The 9,866-nt window shown below is 41.3% G+C and overlaps 1 long non-coding RNA gene across 1 annotated transcript; it reads left to right on the top strand.

Annotated features, from left to right (window-relative positions):
* Window positions 1-242: 242 nt before the first annotated feature.
* Window positions 243-7,549, top strand: LOC308627506. The gene is made up of 3 exons (XR_014017409.1): window positions 243-2,026; window positions 6,287-6,678; window positions 7,423-7,549. It is a non-coding gene; the product is annotated as an uncharacterized lncRNA (long non-coding RNA).
* The last annotated feature ends 2,317 nt before the right edge of the window (window positions 7,550-9,866 follow it).

Genomic DNA, 9,866 nt, shown 5'->3' with positions numbered 1-9,866 from the left:
TCCTTTGGGTTGAGACGCTGGGAGTACAGTCCTCCCAGGGCTGAGGTTCACTCCAGGGACTCTCTGAAGGTTATGTGTCGCGAAGGCTGATCAGACCTCTCTGATCAGAGGCTGAGGAAGAGAACTCATGGGAAAAGTTCAGCCTTCAGGCCTTTGTAGGCGTACTTCACATCTGTCAGGTAAGGGGTTCTAATCAGCCTCAGGTGGATTCACTGAAATTCTCTCCTGCGAGCCCACGAGTGCACAGACTTGGCACACGCTCTTGACGCTCTCCTTTCAAGATACGCCAAATTGTGTGTGGTAGGTAAGCTATTCCTTCCTTTATAAGAAGTGAGGAAGCAGAAGTGACCCTTCCCTGAGGTGAGGATGGAGATGGATGTTTTGTCCTTTAAGTGATGTAGAACTGTGTCCTGCTTCCATGCAGCTTCTCCAGCGCTCTGGTGGGATAGAAGGTGTGGATGCTGGAGACAGGCCTTGAGGGTTATGGGGAGGTGTCCCCATGCTTTGGTGTGGAAGGATGGATCTGCCTATCCTTTGTGTGAGGTCGGATGATGAGCTGCTCGGCAGCAACCAGGAACCAGAGGCTCTTCTTCCCTTTGCTGGGAGCCACACAAGTCCCCTGAATTCTTGTTCAGTTCTAGGGAGGAGGGTGACCATCCCCAAGATGGCTGAGATAGAATATTTTCCCCCTGAAGTGCCTGGGAGTTCAGAACCAGGTTAATTTGATTTATAGAAATAAAGTAATATTTTTTGTACCTATAAGTTGTGGAGAAAAATCCATGAGCACTATAACTAATACGAGCATTTCTAAAACTAGCTGAGTCCAGAGTGCCTGCATTATGAACTGTCCTATAGATTGAGAGAGCAGAACGGACTGTAGACAGATGAGAGCTGAGTGACCACTAGTTGTCTGAAATGAGGATGAGGGCCTTCTTCCAGCCCTTTGCAGGAGCTATTCCCCCTAGTGTAGCTTGTCTGCATACATATCCACCAAATTAATTTTTTATCAGACTCAAAACCCATCACCTCTCAGATTTCCTGGATTTTGGCAATTTGTCTGTGGTCTCGTCATAATACTATAGCTCATTGTATCGTGAGCACCTTGTAATTCCCAAGTAAACATCCTTAGAAAGAAGGGAGCGTGAACCTGCTCCTAGTTGACAAACCAAGGTGTCCACATGCTACCACTACAAAGGTTTATGACAAAGCTGTCCTTGGAACAGTTGCTAGATAAGTTCTTATTCTTTTGGGTATTTATTGCTGTACTAGTCAGGACAGGCTTTGTTATGACACAATAACATACAACCCCATATTCTTAGTGGTTTAAAGCAACATGTTTCTTATACTACTTAGAAAGGAAGGAAGTTCTGACATATACTACAACATGGATGAATCTTGAGGACATTATGATAAGTGAAATAAACCAGTCACAAAAATACTGTATGATTCCACTTATATGAGGTACTTAGAGTAATCAGATTCACAGAGATAGCAAGTAGAATGGTGGTGGCCACGGGCTGGGGCTCAGAGGAATGGGGGTTATTGTTTAATGCGTATAGGGCTTCAGTTTTACAAGGTGGAAAGAGGTCTGGAGATGGATGGTGGTGATGGTTGTACAATATTATGAAAGTATTTAATACCTCTGAACTGTACACTTAAAAATGGTTAGGATGGAAAGTTTTATGTGATTTTACCACAACTTTAAAAATTGGAAAAAATGAATAAGACACAGTCTCTGCCCCTTTGAAGCTCTTAATTCAGTGGGGAGGCAGATATACACTATGAAAAGCACTATTGTGAAGGTATGTCCCAATCCCAAGCAACCTATGGACACCTCATTCATCTTACATCTCTCTTTTTTTAAAACTTTTTATTTTATATCGGAGTATAGTTGATTAACAATGTGTTAGTTTCAAGTATACAGCAAACTGATTCAGTTACACATATACATGTGTCTATTCTTTTTCAAATTCTTTTCCCATTTAGGTTGTTACACAGTGTTGAGCAGAGTTCCCTGTGCTATACAGTAGGTCCTTGTTGGCTATCCGTTTTAAACATAGCAGTGTGTATATGTCAATCCCAAACTCCCTAACTATCCCTCCCCCCACCAGTCACCCCTACTAACCATAAGTTTGTTCTCTAAGTCTGTGAGTCTGTTTCTGTTTTGTAAATAAGTTCATTTGTATCATTTTTTTAGATTCCACGTATAAGCGATATCATACGATATTTGTCTTTGTCTGGCTTACTTCACTCAGTATGACAATCTCTAGGTCCATCCCTGTTGCTGCAAGTGGCATTATTTCATTCTTTTTAATGGCTGAGTACTATTCTCTTGTATATATGTGCCACATCTTCTGTATCCACTCCTCTGTGGATGGACGTTTAGGTTGCTTCCATGTCTTCGCTATTGTAAACGGAGCTGCAGTGAACATTGGGTGCATGTATCCTTTTGGAGCATGGTTTTCTCCAGATATATGTCCAGGAGGGGGATTGCTGGGTCATATGGTAGCTCTATTTGTAGTCTTTTTAAGGAACCTGCATACTGTTCTCCACAGTGGCTGCACCAATTCACACTCCCACCAGCAGTGCAGGAGGGTTCCCGTTTCTCCACACCCTCCCCAGCGTTTACTGTTTGCAGACTTTTTGGTGATGGCCGTTCTGACTGGTGTGAGGTGATGCCTCATGGTAGCTTGGAGTTGCATGTCTCTGATTAGCTACATCGAGCAGCTTTTCATGTGCCTCTTGGCCATCTGCAGGTCTCCTGCCCGTGTTTGGATCGGGTTGTGTGTTTGCTCGATTCTGAGCTGCATGAGCTCTTTGTAAATGTTGGAGACGCATCCCTTCTCTGTCACATTGTTGGCAAATATTTTCTCCCGTCCTGAGGGTGGTCTTTTCGTCTTGTTCATGGTTTCCTTTGCTGTGCAAAAGCTTTGGAGTTTCATTAGGCCCCATTTGTTTGTTTTGGTTTTTATTTCCATTTCTCTAGGAGGTGGGTCAAAAAAGATCTTACTGCGATGTATGTCAGAGACTGTTCTGCCTGTGTTTTCCTCTAAGAGTTTTATAGTGTCCGGTCTTACATTTAGGTCTTTAATCCATTTTCAGTTTATTTTTGTGTGTGGTGTTAAGGAGTGCTCTAATTTCATTTTCTACATGTAGCTGTCCAGTTTTCCCAGCACCACTTATTGAAGAGGCTGTCTTTCCTCCATTGTATAGTCTTGCCTCCTTTGTCATAGATTAATTGACCGTAGGTGTGTGGGCTTATTTCTCGGCTTTCTATCCTGTTCCATCGAGCTGTATTTCTGTCTTTGTGCCACTACCATACTCTTTTGATGACTGTAGCTTTGTAGTATAGTCTGAAGTCAGGGAGCCTAATTCCTCTAGCTCCATTTTGCTTTCTCAAGATTTCTTTGGCTATTTGGGGTCTTTTCTGTCTCCATGGAAATTTTAAGATTTTTTGTTCTCGTTCTGTGAAAAATGCCATGGGTAATTTGATAGGGATTGCATTGAATCTGTAGATTGCCTTGGGTAGTATAATCATTTTGACATTATTGTTTCTTCCAATCCAAGAACATGGTGTATCTTTCCATCTGTGTGTGTCATCTTTGATTTCTTTCATCAGCGTCTTATAGTTTTTGGAGTACAGGCAGGTCTTTTGTCTCCTTAGGTAGGTTTATTCCTAGGTATTTTATTCTTTTTAATGCAATGGTAAATGAGATTGTTTCTTGAATTTCTCTTTTTGATCTTTCATTTTTAGTGTATAGAAATGCGACAGATTTCTGTGTATTAATTTTGTGACCTGCAACCTTACCGAATTCACTGATGAGCTCTAGTAGTTTTCTGGTAGTGTCTTTAGGATTTTCTACGTATAGTATCATGTCATCTGCAAACAGTGACAGTTTAACTTCTTATTTTCCAATTTGGATTCCTTTTATTTCTTTCTCTTCTCTGATTTCCATAGCTAGGACTTTCAAAACTATGTTGAATAAAAGTGGCAAGAGTAGACATCCTTGTCTTGATCCTGGTTTTAGAGGAAATGCTTTCAGCTTTTCACTGTTGAGTATAATGTTAGCTGTAGGTTTGTCATATGTGGCCTTTATTATGTTGAGGTATGTTCTCTCTATGCCCACTTTCTGGAGAGTTTTTATCATAAGTGGTGTTGAATTTTGTCAAAAGCTTTTCCTGCATCTATTGAGGTGATCATATGGTTTTTATTCTTCAATTTGTTGATGTAGTGTATCACACTGATTGATTTACGGATATTGAAAAATCCTTGCATCCCTGGGATAAATCTCACTTGATCATAGTATATGATCCTTTTAATGTATTGTTGGATTTGGATTGCTAGTATTTTGTTGAGGATTTTTGTGTGTATGTCCACCAGTGATGTTGGCCTGAAATTTTAACTGTGATTTAAAAACCCCCAACAAACAAAAGTCCAGGACCAGATGGCTTCACAGGCCAATTCTATCAAACATTTAGAGAAGAGTTAACACCTATCCTTCTGAAACTGTTCCAAAAAATTGCAGAGGAAGGAAAACTCCCAAACTCATTCTATGAGGCCACCATTACCCTGATACCAAAACCAGACAAATATACTACAAAAAAAGAAAATTACATCTGGTCTGATGTGTCATTTAAGGCGTGTGTTTCCTTATTGATTTTCCTTCTGGATGATCTGTCCATTGATGAAAGTGGGGTGTTAAAGTGCCCCATTATTATCGTGTAGCTGTCGATTTCTCCCTTTATGGCTCTTAGTATTTGCCTTATATATTGAGGTGCTCCTATGTTGGGTGCATATATATTTACAATTGTCATATCTTCTTCTTGGATTGATCCCTTGATCATTATATAGTGTCCTTCTTTGTCTCTTATAACAGTCTTTATTTTAAAGTCTATTTTGTCTGATATGAGAATTGCTACTCCAGCTTTCTTTTGATTTCCATTTGTGTGGAATACCTTTTTCCATCCCCTCACTTTCAGTCTGTATGTATCCCTAGGTCTGAAGTGGGTCTCTTGTAGACAGCATATATACAGGTCTTGTTTTTGTATCCATTCAGTCTGTGTCTTTTGGTTGGAGCATTTAATCCATTTACTTTTAAGGTAATTATTGATATGTATGTTCCTATTGCCATTTTGTTAATTGTTTTGGGTTTGTTTTCGTAGGTCTTTTTTCCTCCCTTCCTCTCTTGTTCTCTTCTCTTGTAGTTTGATGACCATCTTTAGTGTTGTGTTTGGGTTGCTTTTTCTTTTTGTGTGTGTGTGTGTATTGTAGTTTTGGGGTTTGCTGTTCCCATGAGGTTTTGTTATAGCAGTCTATATATGTACAAGGTTGTTTTAAGTTGCTGGTCTCTTTCCTGCCTAGAGAAGTTCCTTTAGGGTTTGTTGCAAAGCTGCTCTGGTGGTGCTGAATTCTCTTAGCTTTTGCTTCTCTGTAAAGCTTTTGATTTCTCTGTCGAATCTGAATGAGATCCTTGCTGTGTAGAGTATTCTTTGTTGTAGGTTCTTCCCTTTCATCACTTTAAATATACTGTGCTGCTCCCTGCTGGCCTGTAGAGGTTCTGCTGAGAAATAAGCTGACAACATTTTGGGAGTTCCCTTGTATATTATTTGTCATTTTTCCATTGTTGCTTTTAATATTTTTTCTTTGTCTTTAATTTTTGTCAGTTTGATTACTATGTGTCTTGGTGTGCTCCTCCTTGGATTTCTCCTGCCTGGGATTCTCTGCACTTCCTGGACTTTTCTTTCCCACATTGGGGAAGTTTTCAGCTATTATCTCTTCAAATATTTTCTCAGGTCCTTTCTCTCTCTCTTCTTCTTCTTCTTCTGGGACCCCTATAATGCAAATGTTGGTGCATTTAATGCTGCCCCAGAAGTCTCTTAGACTGTCTTCATTTCTTCTTTTTTCTTTATTCTGTTCTGTAGTGGTGATTTCCACCATTCTGTCTTCCAGCTCACTTATCCGTTCTTCTGCCTCACTTCTTCTGCTATTGATTCCTTCTAGTGTATTTTTCCTTTCAGTTATTGTATTGTTCATCTCTGTTTGTTCTTTAGTTCTCCTAGGTCTTTGTTAAACATTTCTTGCATCTTCTTGATCCTTGCCTCCATTCTTTTTCTGAGATCTTGGATCATGTTCACTATCATTATTCTGAACTCTTTCTGGTAGGTTGGCTAGCTCCGCTTCACGTAGTTGTTATTCTGGGGTTTCATCGCGTTCCTTCATCTGGGGCAAATTCCTCTGCCTTCTCATTTTGACTGACTTTCTGTGATTGTGATTTTTGTTCTGCAGGCTGCAGGATTGTCATTCTTGCTTCTGCTGTCTGCCCTCTGATGGATGAGGCTGTCTTAAGAGGTTTGTGCAGGCTTCCTGATGGGAGGGTCTGGTTCCTTCTCAGTAGTGGGTGGAGCTGGGACTTGTCCCTCTGGTGGGCAGGGCTGTTCTCGGGGAGATTTTAAGCCACTTTTCTACTGATGGGTGGGGCTGTGTTCCTGCCCTGTTGGTTGTTTGGCCTGAGGCATACCAGCGTTGGAGCCTACAGGCTGTTTGGTGGGGCTAATGGCAGTCTCTGGGAGGACTCACGCCAATGAGTACTTCCCAGAACTGCTTCTGCCTGTGTCTTTGTCCCCGCAGTGAGGCACAGCTGCTCCCCATCTCTGCAGGAGACCCTCCCATACTAGCAGGTAGGTCTGGCCCTGTCTCTTATGAGGTCACTGCTTTTTACCCCTGGGTCCTGGTGTGCCTGAGACTTTGTGTGCCATCCAAGAGTGGAGTTTCTCTTTCTCCCAGTCCTTTGGAAGTCCTGCAATCAAACCCCGTTGGCCTTCAAAGCCAGATTCTCTGGGGACTCCTCCTTCTGTTGCCAGACCCCCAGGCAGGGAAGCATGACGTGGGGCTCAGAACTTTCACTCCTATGGGAGAACTTCTGTGGTATAATTGTTTTCCAGTTTGTGTGTTGCCCACCTGGTGGGTATGGGATTCGATCTTATCACGATTCACGATTGTGCCCCGCCTACCGGGCTCGTTGTGGCTTCTTCTTCTTTTTTTTTTTTGCGGTACATGGGCCTCTCACTGTTGTGGCCTCTCCTGTTGTGGAGCACAGGCTCCGAACATGCAGGCTCAGCGGCCATGGCTCACGGGCCTAGCCGCTCCGCAGCATGTGGGATCTTACCAGACCGGGGCATGAACTCGTGTCCCCTGCATCGGCAGGTGGGCTCTCAACCACTGCGCCACCAGGGAAGCCCAGTGGCTTCTTCTCTGTCTTTGGATGTAGGGTATCTTTTTTTGTACGTTCCAGCGTATTTTTGTCAGTGGTTGTTCAGCAGTTAGTTGTGATTTTGGTGTTTTCGTAAGAAGGGGGTGAACTCACGTCCTTCTACTCCACTATCTTGAGCTAATCTCCTGTTACATCTCTTCTTAACTGGCAGCTAGACAAACAGACTTGAGACACCAACAAAAACTTTGTACCTCTAAGTGGACTCCCCTGAAGATACTGAGACAGTCTAGACATATATATGCCTTATATGGTCTTTTTTGTGTATCCAGTTTTACATAATAAAACTTTAATAAAAACAAGATGTTTTTCTGTCTGCGAAACTAGCAAAGATTTAAAAAAAGGTGGATGATACTTTGCGCTGACAAGGGTTTGTGGGGAATTGGGCATTCTCCTATCCTATTGTTGGATGTGAAATTAGTACAGATTCTATGGAAGGCATTCTGGCAATATCTTTTTTTTTTTTTTTTTTTTTGCGGTACGCAAGCCTCTCACTGTTGTGGCCTCTCCCGTTGTGGAGCACAGGCTCCGGACGCGCAGGCTCAGCGGCCATGGCTCACGGGCCCAGCCGCTCCACGGCATGTGGGATCTTCCCGGACCGGGGCACGAACCCGTGTCCCCTGCATCGGCAGGCGGACTCTCAACCACTGCGCCACCAGGGAAGCCCTGGCAATATCTTTTAAAAACATAAAAATGTATGTATCGTTTGACCTAATAATTACACTTTTGGATATTGATTATTTTTAGGAAATAATGGCATAAGTGTGCAAAGACATATTTCTAAAGGTTTTCATTTTAGTATTTTATCTGCCTAAAATGTTAGAAAAATCCGATTCTTCAATAAGAGAAATTTGGTTAAATTAGACCCAATATTGACTTGAAAAAAGGTCCACAACATTGTTAAGTTAAAACAAAGAGAAAGCCATAAGGAAGAGAGGAGCAGCCCCTGACAGCCAGGAGCTGGCCTGACATCACTGTGGGGACCTGGAGTTCTCCTGTTTCATAGAACACCAACATCAAGTAAGGCCACTCAGCAATGTGATGGATGGGACAAAAACAAGACCACTCTGTAATCGTGTCTGCACACAGACAAAACTGGAATATTGTGCAAACCACAAATATGACCAAGCATCTACCTGTCCCTGCTAATAGAAGTGACTGCTACTTCTTTACCTGTTCTTCACCAGCTTTAGCCTAGCTCCAGTCATCTCTCCTTCTGGCTGAGATTTATAAAGGTACCCAAGCATAGAATTATGCTGTTTCCTGGCCACACCCAATCTAGAGCAAAGCCCTGCTTCCTTAAACCCTCCTGCAAGCCACTTAGCACAAGCGTGAATGCTGTAAGTTCTTCCTAACAGTCTCTTACTGAAACACCCCACAGTTCCCTGTGCTGTGCATTCTCCCTCACTGTAGAATGATAAACCTAGATACAGCTGCGTTCGTGGTGGTCTTTGGCTGGGGATCAATGACAATCAGTTCAGTCCATTATTGTCTGTAATAGATACTTACTTCCATTGTCACAAAAATGTATGGAATAATACACACCAAGCTGTTGGCAGTGGTAACCTGGTGAGGGATTTTACTTTTGATTTACTATTGTTTTTGGAGGGGGGAAGGGGAGAAAGGAAAGAAGAAGGAGAAGAATGAGGAGAGAATGATGACGATGTGATGGCAGTGGCTCCAAATGAAGTATTAAGTGTTGATAATGGTGCTATTGGACTATCTTTATTCTTTAAAATTTCTACAATTAATACGTATTGCATTTGAGTGAAAAATTATAGAAGTTACTTTTGAATGGAAGAAAATTGTGATTTTTCCACAGAAAATACTATATGGTCATTTAAAAATTTTTAAATAATTAAAAAAAATTGAAGTATATTTAATTTACAATGTTGTGTTAGTTTCAGGTATACAGCAAAGTGACTCCGTTATACGTATACATACATGTATATATATATTTGGATTCTTTTCCATTATAGTTTATTACAGGATATTGAATATGGGTCCCTTGTTGTTTATGGTCCTTGTTGTTTATCTATTTTATATATAGCAGTATGTATATGTTAATACCAAATTCCTAATTTATCCCTCTCTACCCGCTATCCCCTTTGATAACCATAAGTTTGTTTCCTATGTCTGTGAGTCTATTTCTGTTTTGCAATTAAGTTCATTTATATCATTTTTTAGATTCCACATGTAACTGATATCATATGATATTTGTCTCTATCGATATGACTTGCTTCACTTAGTATGATAATCTCTAGGTCCATCCATGTTGCTTCAAATGGCATTATTTCGTTCTTTTTTATGGTTGAGTAATATTCTGTGTGTGTGTGTGTGTGTGTGTGTGTGTGTGTACTCCACATCTTCTTTATCCATTCACTTGTTGATGGACGCTTGGGTTGCTTCCATATCTTGGCTATTGTAAATAGTGCTGTTATGAAAAATGTTTATTTTTGCAATGGTATCTTGTGCCTGACTAAAATTATACACGTCATGACTAAAGTTTGAAGGCTTCCGGTATTCCAGGTCAGTTGCAGTACCAGGCAGGGTACAGTAGGTGTCGCTATTTCCCAGGGAACTGCGTATTGCTAATGA

This window comes from Mesoplodon bidens, assembly GCF_964165515.1.
Source record: "Mesoplodon bidens genome assembly, chromosome: 14".
In the NCBI taxonomy this organism is placed as follows: domain Eukaryota; kingdom Metazoa; phylum Chordata; class Mammalia; order Artiodactyla; family Ziphiidae; genus Mesoplodon; species Mesoplodon bidens.
Note: the sequence above shows the minus strand (reverse complement) of the source record. Positions and strands in the feature narration are given on the sequence as shown.